The sequence below is a fragment of the Puntigrus tetrazona genome, chromosome 9 (assembly GCF_018831695.1).
Source record: "Puntigrus tetrazona isolate hp1 chromosome 9, ASM1883169v1, whole genome shotgun sequence".
NCBI lineage: Eukaryota > Metazoa > Chordata > Actinopteri > Cypriniformes > Cyprinidae > Puntigrus > Puntigrus tetrazona.
The window spans coordinates 3,212,999-3,227,944 of NC_056707.1; the positions used below are offsets into that span (position 1 = coordinate 3,212,999).

At 38.4% G+C, this 14,946-nt stretch overlaps 1 protein-coding gene and 1 pseudogene across 1 annotated transcript in view; both read right to left on the reverse strand.

Moving 5' to 3' along the window:
* Positions 1-14,946, reverse strand: part of LOC122351418 (dnaJ homolog subfamily C member 15-like) — a 217,026-nt gene that overhangs the window by 66,424 nt on the left and 135,656 nt on the right. The window lies entirely within an intron of this gene.
* On the reverse strand, positions 964-13,876 carry LOC122351397 (annotated as a pseudogene).

Sequence of the window (14,946 nt, forward strand, 5' to 3'; positions counted from 1 at the left end):
CAAATCTGAGCATAGCATTCATACAAGAAAACCAACAGCGAAATAACATCTTCAAGATTGGTTGGATTAGAATGGTGACCTTAAAAAAATTGTGTAGTATATATGTGTGCGTAGACATATACTACTACTACACACACACACACAAACAAACAAACACATATATAAAATGCAATGAGACAATCAACATTGGTGTGATTTGGAACGGTGACAGTTCTAACAATGTTAAATTTTCACATTTTTAACGTGATGTGTCTGTATTTAGGGAATTTCCTATAAGTGTGTCTCAGTCTGCTCTCTAGGTAGTGACTCAATATAATATAAATATGACAATTTCCAGGATTTTTTTTTCTTGGGCAGGGGAAGAACATTCCAGTTCACTAAAAAAAGGACATTTTTAAAACGGATCTTAAGCCGTTTCATGTCGATGCTCGTTGCTTTTTGGATTTATTTTGTTAGCTCACATTGCTATTTTTGTGGTGAACACTTCATCCGTGCAAAGTCAAACTTTAAAAAATAAAAATAAAATATGTTTGCCTTCAGAATGTTTAATCTGCATCCCAAAATGCTCCTGTCTTCTTAAATGATGGGCCTTCTCTGATGATGTCAGTTTGATGGCTTGGGCACGAGCATGGCGTCCATTGACCACGTAAAATCAGTAAAAAACGGTCGCAAACGTATGGTTTACACAGATTTAAAAAACAGATTAAGATTAAAGATAAAGTCTTCAGACAAAATAGCAATTACCTGTTTTGTGCATCACAAACACTAAATGAAATTGGCCAATCACCGTAAATTAGTGTCGGGCAAAGGAGGGGTTTGGAAAAAAATTAATCATTGAGTAAATCATGTGGGAGTAATTGAAAAAAATAAGGTAAAAATTGATGCATATTCTAAGAAAATGAAAGTGTTTTTTGACCTTGAGAAGACGTTGCAGTAAGATTAATTTTAACATTAGTAATAATGTAAGTTTAAATCTTTTGTTCCATTTATTTCAAAATACAAAATCAATAATAATTAAAATAATATATATATATATATATCAAGTTATTGAAGAGGGTAAAGCATACCCAAACTGTCTTTATTACAACTGGCAATATTTATTTTCCATATAATCCTGAGGAAGATCTTTAGCACATCCGTTAAACTATGAAACCCACAAAAGGAAGCAATTCTGGTCACAAATCTTAAAAATCGATCCAAGATTACAGTCATCTACCACAAGTCCATAAGGACACTGCGTAAAAACACTGGAAATACCAAAAGAATATATCCAGTTTGATTGTGTAAATGCACATGTCCACAATGAGACATAAGAGGTCCATGTCGGTACGATCCATGCGTATTACAGCTCTGTTGCAGGTCCCCATTCAATGTCATCAGTTTCATCATCATCTACGCTAAAATCATCTCTGTCTTCTTCCTCGCTGTCACTGTCGCTTCCTCTGATCTGTGTTCTCCGCATTAGCATGGCTTCGTGATGTGCCAGTCTAAGAGAAAAGATTTATGGATACATTTAAAAATTAAAAGCTAATTCCTTTAGCATTTTATCCTTCTGAGCTAAACTTGACAGACCATGCATAAAGACTTACACTATAAACGAAGGGGAGGGTTTCCTTTCTGGTTCTGCCATACGGGCCTGAAACAAAGCATGCGAAAGATCAATTTCTACATCATTTATTAAAATAAAATAATGGGCTGTCCCAATACCCACACGTGCGCGTGATTTATTTTCTGTACACGCTTAAATGGGCGTGAAGGCCACACAACATTTGATTACCTGATGGGACACACTTACAACATAGTTTTGTAAGATTGCAATTACTTGTACTGTACTAATTAAATTCTACTACTAGGAACATTTTTCAGACATGGGACAGTCTTGTGCACGTCCTGTTGTGCTCTCAAGTAGCCAAGACAAGTCCTTTGTCGGATGTAGATCCAGGAACCTGTCCTACTTCACTTGACGTTGAGATTTTAGGCTAATGATTATGTTAAACTCTGGGATCACTGGGATGAACAATATTATTGACTTACCGGTTCCTTCTTATTTTTAAGATAGGTTAAAATCAGCGTAAGGTCCTACTAGGGACGTTGATCTAGGAGAATGTCCAACTTACCAGCTGTGCTACCCAAATTTTAATTAAGGTGGACTCATCAGCTAATCAGACTTTAGGGTCACGGTTATGGTTACTTTGCAATTAGTGGATTAAAGAAAATTATTAACTATCATATCCATCTGTTTTAGGTTATGGTTAGTGTAAGCTGTCCTATGTTGATCCTACTAGGATAGGGATCCAGGAACATGCTCTGCTTGACTAAATCATGCTGTAATACTCAAATAATTGTGTGGATCTACCAATAAATCAGATTTTGGGATCAGGGTTAGGATCACATTTGGGATCTCGGTGTATAGAACATTTTCAACTCTCCTCCGCTTTTAAAAGTTGGTTATGGTAAGTTTTGTCCTATTAAGGATCAGAGATGGGCAGCTTCAGCCACCATCTTGCAGAGTTTAGCTCAAAAACACCTGGAAAAGAACACTTTAAGACTACTAAAAAAAAACTACAGTCATGTGTTTTTGATTAGGTTGAGCCAACTCTGCAGGACAGTGGTCCTTTAAAACCAAAGTTGAATATCGCTGATGTAGATCCACAAACATGTCCTAATTGACTAAATCGTGTTGTGTCTGATTGCTTGATAGGTTAGGTAATGGGTAAATATGGTACCTGCTGTAGTTTCTCCTCTATGGCTGAGAGTGGAGGGTCCCTGAATGCACTTCTTTGGGATCTGGTGCCCTGAAATTGGGCGGAACGTCAGAAGGTGCTGCAGCCAAGTCACCAGTGCTAAAATCTGAATCTGAGAAACTCCTCTGCGAGGGGACATCGTCTTCTTGTTGGGGATTGCCAGGGCAAGGCGTGAGATCGGGCTCTGGGACATGGAGGATAGGAGGTATTTCGCCGGGAGGTAGGGTGTACACGGGCTCTTCCTCCAGGTATGGCTCTGGGTCATAGGGAGGTTCAGGACTATGATTCTGCCCAGTGGCGGGCTCCGAGGAGCGGGCCAGTGCAGTGCCACGGTTTCTGGCAATGCCTACAGAGGGCTCCTCTAGGTCCTCGTTGTCTGTGTAGCCTTCACCATCCGTAATGGCCTCACCGTCGGTGTCCTCATAGTCGCTGGCACCACTGAGGTAGTCAGAGTTATTTTCTCGGTTGAACGCGTCAAGGTCCTCATCGCCACCTCCCTCCAACTGGAAATAAACCATGCACATCTTGTTGAAATGATTATAATCTAAGATCTTAGAGATTTGATTTAGAGTTGTTGGCTATGCCAGAATGATCAAGTTATAGCTTACACAATGTTTTGAGTTTAATAAAGACAAGTAAGGTTTATGAAGTTGATAATTACATTAATTGTACATGATGTGAGTGCACCATTAAGTACCATAATTCTCTTTAGAGTTCTTACCGCAACTTCAGAAACCCAGACCGGTTTAGATTGCTGCTGCCGAATCTTGTCTTTCAAAACATCATACCACATGTTTGTATTAGGCTGAAGATCAATGCGTGCTGTGAAGGAAACCGAAAGAGTAGAGATTGTAATTCAGGGCACATTAAAACTTTCTGAAGGTATCTTCAAATAAGATTCAAACAGGATTCAGAACTGAATTTAAGACTGGCTTCAAAGGTGTACCGGAAAATAGATGACTGTAGTGTTTCCTCAGCTTTAAGGCCTGAGCATATAGTCGACGAGAGCTCTTATTGGAGCCTGGCATGTATTTTTGCCTCATTGACTTCACATCTTTTCGATTATGAGGATCTAAGAAGAGCACCATGGGATGGTACTGGATATAATTTAATCTTTCTACTGCAGTGGGTGTAATGTCCAGCAAGGGATGCTTTTCCTGCAGGTGAGAGCAAGTTATAAGCGTTTGGTTTAGGTAATGTTGGTTTATTTTACAGCAATATTCTGTATGATACTGAAAAAGCTTACCTGCTCTGCTATTCGCCTCACTGTGTCCAGTTTGATGACACTGGATGAACTTTCACCTCCACTTCTGGCAACCATTTCTATAGGCAATAAAATCAGAGTATTAGAGGGGTAGTTCACCCAAAAATCTAACATTCTTGTGTCATTCCAAAACCAAACACAAATTAAGATATTTTTGTCCCTTCATATACAGCAATGCAACCGAAACATTCAAAGCCCAGAAATGTAGTAAGAACATGAATAAAGCTTTTATAAAGCTTTATTTTATAAAGCTACGAGAATACTTCTGTGCACAAAGAAAATAAGCATAGTGGTACTCTGGGATGCACACCCAAGACTGACACGGAAGTGAAGAAATTGTTGAATAAAGTCATTATTTTTTGTTTTATTTGTAGACAAAAAGTATTGAACCACTGATGCCTCATGGACAGACAGTTGCATTGCTAAGCAGCTCAGAAAGCTCTCAGATTTCATCAAAAGTTTTTTGTGTTTCAAAGAAGAATAAAAAGGTCTTACAGGTTTGGAAAAACATGAGGGTGAGTCATTATTAATGACAGAATGTACATTTTTGGGTGAACTATACCTTTAAATGTTTGAAAGTGAATAACCTTCAGTAGAAATGTTAAGAAATTTCAAAACATAAACTCAATTTTTCATACCTGCAACTTCAAATTCATCTGGCAACTCTCGGCCAGCTTCTCATTTGCAATGTCATTCAGAGGACCCAAAATGACGATAGGCAGTTTGAAATTGGCTGCAAATGAAAAAGCATACATATGTTACAACCAAAGACACTGTCAGAAACAATATTTCTTTAAAAAAAACGTAGTTCACTAACCCTCTCTCAGAACAACTTTCTCATATGCTGGAAATTTGCCTTGAATGGTCAACTGCAGCAGGTCATCGCGGGTTCTTCTGACGTTCTTTTTGGCCCCTCTGAGACCCCCGTAATCTTCCAGAATTCAGCTCTGGGGCGGACGTCTGGCGTTCAGCTGCACTAATTCTCTGTGCCTGCTCTAAATTGGCCAAAGTTTCAGCCCTGAGACAGAGAAAAAGAATTAGACATCAGGAGTACAAGCAGGAATCAGAATGAAACATTCTTTACAAGTATACAAACTTACCACAGCTTTGGAAGGAAGAATAAAAACTACTACTAACGTACCTGGTCTGGTTAGGAATGGTGCCTTTGTCCAGCTCGTGTAGGTCATTGCCCATGCGCACAGCTAGCCAGGTTCCCAGCTTCCCGCGGTGCATAGTGTCCACTACTCTGAAGACCTCGCCTCTGGTGAAGCTCAGACCAGTACTGGTCTCAGCCATGTGGTCAAAGTGTGTGCGGATGTAGAAAGAGTCACCAAGGCTGGACTTCAAAATCTTCTTGTATACTAAGATGTCAAGATTATTTCAGACATGTTATTCGTAACCCATTTTACTTTCCGAATGGGTTTACGTTCACAATAAGACGAGGAACCCATTGTTTATTTATCGTTATAAAAAAATATACAGGGTCAATTTTGTTTTTATGTTGAAAATGTTCTCATAAACCCCATGTCACCCTAAACCTGTAAAAGCTTTGTTCATCCTCAGAACACAATTTAAGATATTTTGGATGTAAACCAGGAGGCTTGTGACTGTCCTGTTGACTCCTAAGTCATGAACACTGTCAAAGTCCAGAAAAGTATGAAAGACATCGTTAGAAAAGTCCATCTGCCATCAGTGGTTCAATCTGAATTTTATGAATCGTACAAAAGTACTTTTTTTGTGTAAAAAGTTTTTTTTGTCACTTCATAACATTTAGATTGAACAACTGATGGACTATTTTGATGATATCTTTCACATTTTTCTGGACTTTGACAGTGTTACTTTTTCCAGTCATTGGGACAGTCACAAGGCTCCTGGTTTTCGTCAAAATATCTTAAATTGCGTTCTGAAGACAAACAAAGCTTTTATGGTTTTGGAGATACATGGGGGTAAGTGATTAATGAAGCGATTCATTTCATTTTGGGGTGTAGTAACTCTTTAATCCTAATAAGGAAACACAAAGGCACTCACTGTCCATTTTATTCTGAGTCCGGATATCGATACGGTCACCAGCACGTATGTTCATGAGATACATAGCTGCTTCCTCTCTGGTGAAGTGACTGAAGTCCACATCGTTCACCTACCAAAATAACAGTCTTGAAGAAAGGCGCCGCTGAAAGGTTTGATCATGTAGGACATGTATGTGATTGTTTGGTCGTACCTCCAGAATCTGATCACCCTCTTGCATGCCTTGTCTCTGAGCTGGACTATTGGGCTGGACACCACCAACGAAGATGCCAACGTCATTTCCTCCCACCAACCTCAACCCAACATTGCCCTCCTTCACAAAGCTGACGTGGTTCTGATCTGAGCTGTACCTTATATAGAGGAAAGTACATCATTTAAAAAGTAAAATAAATAATAAAGTAAAAATGTTAATCTATTTAAAGTTTAATACTATGATGGAATTTTTTTATTTTAGAATATTATTAATTACATAAATTATATAATATAAATAATTAGTGCTGTCAATGATTAAGTGTGTGTGTGTAATATATATATATATATATATATATATATATATATATATATATATACATATATATACACACACACATGCATATATGTATATTCATATCATTTAAATTATATTTAACAAACATTTTCTTAAAATAAACATGCATAAATATACACAATACACACACATATACTATGTAAACAAAAACATTTAAAACTTTTAAACGATTTTTAAAAGATTAATACAGATAAATCATTTGACAGCACTAATTATTATTAACAATATTCTAAATGAGCTACAAATGTATTTCCTTCATGGTATTTGTTATATTGACTTTGATTTTAATTTAATTAACGAAAAATTAATATAAAGTATTTTAACATCATGCTAATATTTGTTTTGCTGTGTTTAATTTATGCTTTTAGAAATAAACAAAAGTATGAAATTAAATAACAAAAATATGTTTACCCCATATATTATAAATATAAAAAAGTACATAATATAATAAATTAAGAAAATTATTAATCATTGTAGTGACTTTCATTTACAATTGTTTTGTGCTGCCATTAAAAAAAAAAAGATTTTTCCTCATGCAAACTATTAATGATTATTATATATCGACGTCTCATGTCTTGTCTTTGATCTCCACACAAATAAACATTACATTTCTCACCCCAGGTTTGGTGTTGGCACTGCGTCTGGAGGAAGTGAATAAAGTGGCTCCTCGTCAGTTTTTGCTGAGATAAAACAGTTAGAATTCAGTACCCAATAGCCACTCCATCATTTGCAATGCAATGCACGATACTCACAACTCAACATGCTGTGGTCGGGAACAGACACGTTAGAGCGAAGAGTGCCGTTAGCACGCGGAAAACTGAAAGAAAGAGTCGATGTTCACATTCACACAGTGAGTCACTATGGCCATGTATAATGTCTTCATGAATGGTTTAGCAGCAAACAAAAGCATTTATTGACACCTGCTGTTCTTAACCCTAATGGAAACTGACTTTTCAGTGTGACATAATTAGCTATTATATAATATAAATATTAGTCAGAGGAGGTGTTTCTGACCTGAGATCGCTGTTGTGGCTGGGACTCTCCATTCTCCTGACAGGTGATGGGGCTCTTTCTGATTCAGAGGAGTCTGGTGGACGAACCAAAAATGACAATATACTACAAAGATGCAAGGATGAAGAAATTTTCAGGAACACGAAGGCAACAATTCAGACCTTCAGGTGGTGGTCTGGCAGGAGCGGCTCTGAGAGAAGAGTCCTGTCGGATGTTGATGACCGGCGCTTGCATCTCAGCTCTGAGACAAAACAATATTACAAAACTATATTTCTCGCCTTTATGCGCATAATGATGATATAAAATAAAAAAGAGCAGTGGTATTCTCTACCCTGGTCTGCTTCTGGAGTTTTTATTGGCTGGAGACTGTGTTCTCGGAGGAGAGTTGTAACTTGCATCGGACTCAGATTCTGAGGGAGCTGATTAAACATGAAAATTACAGAGCATTATGGGTTATTAGCAATTTAAAAATTAGTTCCATTTGCATTTTAAATTTTTAAAACTCAAATAAATAGCTAACGACATATTTAAAATGGTTTAAATTTATGTGATGAATAATGCGTTTATAAATATTGCACAATGCATATGAAAGATTACTGTCATTTACAAGTGAATATTTACGAATTTATAATGTACACATTAATAATGAATTTTCATAGGCATTTAATTTTCATTAATTTTCTTATTTAAATTATTTTTCATGCTTGAAATTGAGGATCAAAACAAGGCAAAAATTATTTTCATGTCATCAAAATATACAATTTATAGGCATTTACTAATATGTAATTTATACGTTTCTGGAAAATTAATGTGCAGATATTGAAGTGAAATGTGTATGAGCATTTAAATAGAATTTATTTTAAAAATGTATATATTGAATATTTAATATTTACTCTGATATTTAAATATAATAAGTTTTTCATACTTAAGGTTGAGTAACATAATATGTTTATGTACGCATTTAAATGTAACAAATTATTGAAAAATTATTGCGTAAATATTAATGTGAAATTTCAATTACAGAATTTACAATCAGTAATGTTCAGAAAATATTCTATAATAATATACAAATTACTTTTTTAAATTCAAAATTGAGGTGCGATAATTTTTTATGGCCTCAGCATTTAACATTTATATACTGTGGAAAAACAGTGGGTAAAATGTGTATAAACACTAACAGACTTTTTGTATCATTTAGAAAATAACGTACACCATTTCTTACATATTTTATATCAATATTTATTATTTACACATTAGCATTTTTAGTTAAAAGTGACATTCAAAAGAAAATTTTAAGAAGACTAATTTTAATCAGCATTTAATATTTAACCTGGACTATTCAGTTTATTATTGGCTCATACCTCTCTGTACAGGCGTTGAGGGTTTCGCCCATTTTGGGGGTCCATTACAGGGACTGACATGACTCTCAGGTGTCGCCCTGCAAGAGAAAGAGGGCAGATGGGAGGATGAGAGAGGGTACTTAATTATGCTCGTCCATGAAGGGAGTGGGAACTAACGTGAAATCATTGAGGATCAGGAACAGAGGGAGGAATTCACCTCAGGGTGTCTGGGGAACTCTCTTATTGATTTTGATGGGCAATCCATATCCGTAAGTGATTATATCACAAATTTAAGTCAAAATCAAAATTAAGTAGATCCATATGATACTTATTGCACCCCTGGATGTGTAGAGTATTAACACTATATGTGTATGGTATTATTTAGATAATGTGGCTGTATAATTGTTTGTATCCTCTTATAAAAGCTATTTAAATATTTATAAATATTAAAACCAACATACTACAAGAGAAAACTCAGGTTGTTTGGGTGTCTTTTATTTTAAAAGATCACACATATCAACATTTCCAGATATCACAATGAAACACAGTGACAGGCGTGTATACAAACAACTTGATGCAACAAAAAAAAAAGCAAATTAAAAACCAAAAAACAAAAGAACAAACTGTTTTTCTCATCGTGTGTGGATGATGCTCGGCTCTTCTGAAAGAGCCCGTCGCGCAGGCCTCCCTCATGTGTACCTGTATCTATTGCGCGACTCCTGGCTGCGCCGAGGTCCGGTGCTATCGTCCGATTCGGACTCTGATGCAGCTGTAATGGAAAAGACGTGCTCGTGAATGCGTTTGGCGAAGATTCGAAACTAAAGGGCGTTATGGAGTGAAAATCACCTCTGGGTGGAGGCCTGTAAGGAGACGCCATGCGGCGAGGGAAATCCTGAGACATGCTAAGAGAGGAAGACTTTATCCCCTGAGGAGGAAGATCGGGAAGCACCCTGGGAAAAGAGGTATAGAGAGGCAATGAAGACATTTCCATTCGGTAGTCGACATATCACTAAAAACCCAACAGTGTCCAAACCTGTTCCTGAAAGTTCACTATCTGCAGAGTTTAGCTCAGGGTTGCCAGGTTTTTGCAAAAAAAACCACCCAACTGCTACTTAAACCACCTTTCTGTCACCTTTATTTATATAGCGCCTTTAACAATACAGACTGTGTCAAAGCACTTCACTTTATCAAAGAGGAAAACAGTGTGTCAATGACGTAAAGGGACTAGTATAAACATTTTCGGGTTGAGGCATTTCAGTAGCCTTCGAAGGAGGCTTCTTGATATAAATTTTGGAGGGTAAAATACATTTTTCGATGGGGATACTCTGCAAAATTTGCATTGGAGGGGCTAAATATCACGTTAATGGGGTTTCTAAAAGCTGAGAAACCGTGAACTTGGCAACACTTGGTTTAGCTCTAGGCCTAATTAAACACACCTAAACCAGCTAAACGAGGTCTTTAGACTCACTAGAGCAAGTTTGGAGGTAAACTCTGTAGGATGTTGGCCCTCCAGAATCGAGATTGGACATTGCTAAACGTAACTTGATGGATATCATCCGATCTGATAATTGTTTAAAGAATAAAGCAGGTCAACAGGTTTCAATCGTACTGGAGATAAACTAGTCTTTTAGACGATTCAATGACTTCTCAATATTGACAATGTGCTTAAGATTTCATTTGGATTGGGTGCTCATGTTGTGGACTCATACTTGTATCTGGAGTGGTTTTCAGGTTTGGGACTCTCACGCCTTGGGGGAGGAGAGGCGCTCCGGTCTGAATCGGACTCGGAAACGGCTGGTCACACAAAACAAATGGCCATTAAAACTATATCATTGACAACATTTGTGCATATCATTGACTGAATCACCAGTCGTTAACTTCAGAGTCTGTTTATATGTAATATAGGAAAATAAGAGATGGTGTGTCTTTTGAGCTTTTTGAGGCAGACCTCTGCGAGGCTGCGAGGCAGTGGAGGGGTTCCAGTTCTGGGTGACGGGTGAGGCTCGAGGATTTGGCAACGCAGAGATCCCGGAGAGAACCCTGAAACAGGAAAAAACAAATAAATAAATAAATCTCCCCCAAACTAACAGCAACGTGAAAAGACTGGTAAAAGAGGAAAGAAACACGGAAAATAAAAATAAAAACCCCAAAAAAACAGAAACCCTGTAAAATAAAAAGTATTCCAGCTTCTCTGGTTATTTTCATGGCGAGAAGTAATAAAACTTCTGGCCAAAATAAGTTGAAGGACCTTCCCATAGTATTAAAAAAAATAATTGTCCAGTAAATTGAAGTCATATTTACTTGTATCGGTCTCTGTTATCAAGAGTGCCATGTCTTGACGCTGGAGGAGAGTTGCTGCGGTCCGATTCAGACTCTGAGGGAACTGTGCAAGAGCCAAAGCGTTATTCATTACTGTTACATATACACCAATGGACAAAGTATTAAGGTCACAACTTCTCAGTCATGATAATCTATGAGTGCCACATTGAATTTAATGGGTGTGTGTTTAATAAAGTCCCAATGAGTTTTGTTACTAAGACTCACCTCTACGAGGGGGCACCGATTGAGCGGGTGGTCTAGTGAGTGTAGAGCGCAGAGGAGGCGATTCTCTTGGTTTAGACACGGGGTTGGCACGGTTTCTGCAGATTAATGAGCTCTGTTAGTCTCTTTTAGCTAAACGAACTTTGCACTAAGTCAAAGTTGAGATGTTCACCTGCGAGAACGACGGTCTCTTGGACGGGATGTTCGGTTTATGGGAGGTCAGAATCCAGGTCAGAGATTTCTTCAGGCAAAAATTGAAAAGGTTTTTATTTCAACCCACTTTATCAGAGCGCTGCAGGGATGACGTATTATTGTAGGCCGAAACGTGACGTTAAACCATGCAATTATTAGGAAGAAAATGTTTAAGGATTATGTTGGTCACAGAGCTTACGTTCTGCAATAATTCAAAAATAAAATGTTTTGTTGAGTCAAATAAAATATTTCAGTTGTCATTAACATTAAGTTAAAACAACTGTTGATTTTTACAGTTTATGGGTGTTCCAGAGAGAGAACAAAATGTCAAAAATTCTGTCTAAGCATAAAGGCTTTATACTTTGCTGACTACGCGAGCGCCTGGATGTGGGCCTCTTTGTATTTTGCAACAGGATCTACTCCTCTCATTTGGAAAATAACCCTATTAAGTGAAGCAGGGTGATGCCAGCCGGGTTGGATTACAAAAATACGTCATCATGTCAGCTCTATATGGCACAGATAAAAACATTTCAGCTCACCCTCCAGCTCTGAACTACTGTCTTGCCGCCTCTCGTCGGCACTGTTTTGAGGACTGTCCTCCACCTCGGGAATGCTGACGAGGAACTTTCTGTCATCCCTCAACACCAACATGGTCAATTTACCTCTAGACTTCTCAACCAGGTGCTTGGTCTCCAGCAAGGACAGATTTTCTGTCGTCATGCCGTTAATCTAAACCAGAATGTTCAAAAAGGTTACGCAACATCCACATGCATTGAAAAGCTTTCTAAAGAACCAGTTCTTCACCTTTAAAACAAGGTCTCCTTCTTGAAGGCTGCCCTCTTTGGCAGCCAGACCGGTGGGAGTCATGTGTTTGATGAAAATCTGGCTCCCCAACTTCATGCCATATTCTACAGAGAGAAAACACGTTAAAATCTCGCCACTAATAATCGAAGAATGCAAAGCCGCCTGGATTCTGACCGTCTGTGGGTTTTTTCTTGATCAGGGTTGTTCTGATGGGCTTGTCTTGAACGCCCTGATTGGGAAGTCTCTTGAAGCCGGACATGATGGGAAGGTCATGACCGCTATGCGGTCAGGCGTTGCGCCGAGCTCGGCGGTTACGGTTGGTGTCGGTGTTGCGCTGAGCCTTCTTTTTGTGGCGATATCGTCATCCAGTATGTTGGATTGTGAGGCAGAACGAGTAGGTCTGTTGCTTGCAGGAACCTGAATTGTCCGTGGCCTCTTCACAGTCTACAAAATGCATACAAATTAGCATTTTTATAAGCATTTAATTCATGAATGTTTTACTGAGATGCTTTTTTAATTTCCATAATTGCTTCCGGCAATGCTTTCACTTACAATGTTTGCGGTCTTCCCGCAGTTCCTCAGATTTTGAATGGTGTAAAGCGAGGTGACGTTTCTCCATCAAACACCATTCACCATAGCTATCTGATCCCGCGTCCTGTGGGCAATAATAAAAGTGTCTCTATCACAAAAATAATCTGCCAAATATGTTTGAGTTGGTTTTTCCGTCTTGTACACAAACATGACAGGTCGGACAGGATTAGGCAGGATGTGTAGGAGGAAGACGTGTACTCACTGAAGACGACCCATGGCAGGGCCGCTGGGAAGAACGTCAGAGACCACCACCGCTGTGTCCCCATTTACTGGCTTGTCAAGCCCACCCGAGACCGCAAACCAAAGCCGACCTTTGAATCCTGCGAACGAGAGAACAATGTATGAAAGAATGGACTGATCAAACCAGAAAGATTGGACAGAACAAGCAAAAACTAAATGAAAAAAATGGTGTTACAGAAATTAAATGGACAAAGATAAAAGAAAAAAAAAAAGAAACCCATAAGTGGAATGAAATGAACAAAAAGAATTAAAGGAAACAAATGAAAAAATTAAAAAAGAAATGGAAGAATGAGGGAGGCAAAGAAACAGTATAAAAAGACAAAAAAAAAAAAAAAAAAGAAATCAAATAAAGAAAAAAAAAACAGGAGCTAAAAATGAATCAAAGTATGTGAGAAGAAAATAAACTGAATGGTTGCAAAAGGAAGAAAGATCAAATAAAAGGTAATCAAGTAATTTAAAAAGACAAGAAAGACATAAAAAGAATAAATAACAACAACAACAAACAACAACAACAACATCTGAATGAAGGCCACTTCTTTCTATACTGAAATGCACCACATGACCCCAAACTTGACATTCCAAAATTTCGGGCGTGTCCCAGTGACAGATGGAAACAACTCTTATGACAATCTTGGTATCGCAATCGCCGCTAAACTTTTCCGTCTCGACTTTCAATTGTTAGGGAAACTCTACACCCGTGTCACGCTCCCAGACACACCTGTCCAGAGCTCGATAAAGGTGTGGCTAAAGCGAATTAAACCCTCGATTCGCAACTTACTTTTCGATAACGTGACCGTGTGCTGCTCCCATATCGCCATCTCCTCCATGTCTGCTTTCTGAAACGAGAAAGAAACGGCTAGGTTACATACGTCGACATCAAGCAAGCAACAACAAATACACAACGCTTTGCAAAAGCCGCAAACAAAGATCTGCTTTGGCGGGCGAAGAGCGCCGTTTTTGAGGGCCTCACTTCTTTGTGAAGGTCCAGTGCTCGGCTTGTTGTTTGTCAGCTCGGCCGAGCATGAGAAGGAATGGCTCTAGCGGAGCATGCTCCCACCTGCTGAATTCCTGCCGTACAGGTACAAGGGGAGGAGCCAGAGCGTGACATCAGCGATACCCGACACTTCCTCACCAACGGCTCACCAAACCAACACACACACAGTCTGACAATACAACGGCTAAAATCACTGGCGTGCCATTCGGCTTTGAAACGGACCACTGGAAACCCACCAACAAATGATGACTTGCCTTACTAATACTAACTAGTTTGTTGTGACTGGTACAGAAACATTCGATTGATTTACGTGTGCTCAAACAAAGACCTGCAATCGCCGTGACATACTTTGAGAGCAGTTTCTATTGGACTAGAGAATTCCTGGAATGCTTCCCATGTTTTTATTGGCCGCTGTTGGCAGGCAAAGGTCACAGAGAGTCTCTGTTCACAAAGCTGATCAAGCACAGCAAAACAAACGCGTCGACAAACACCACTAATATTCTTTCACCCTGAAAATATAAAAAAAAAAGTAACATTTCAAATAAACTAATGAACATTATAGAAACCTATACATCTTTTATTAAACCATTACATAAAATACTGGAAATGTTATACACTAAAGGAGGCGTTAAAGGGATAGATCACCCAAATTT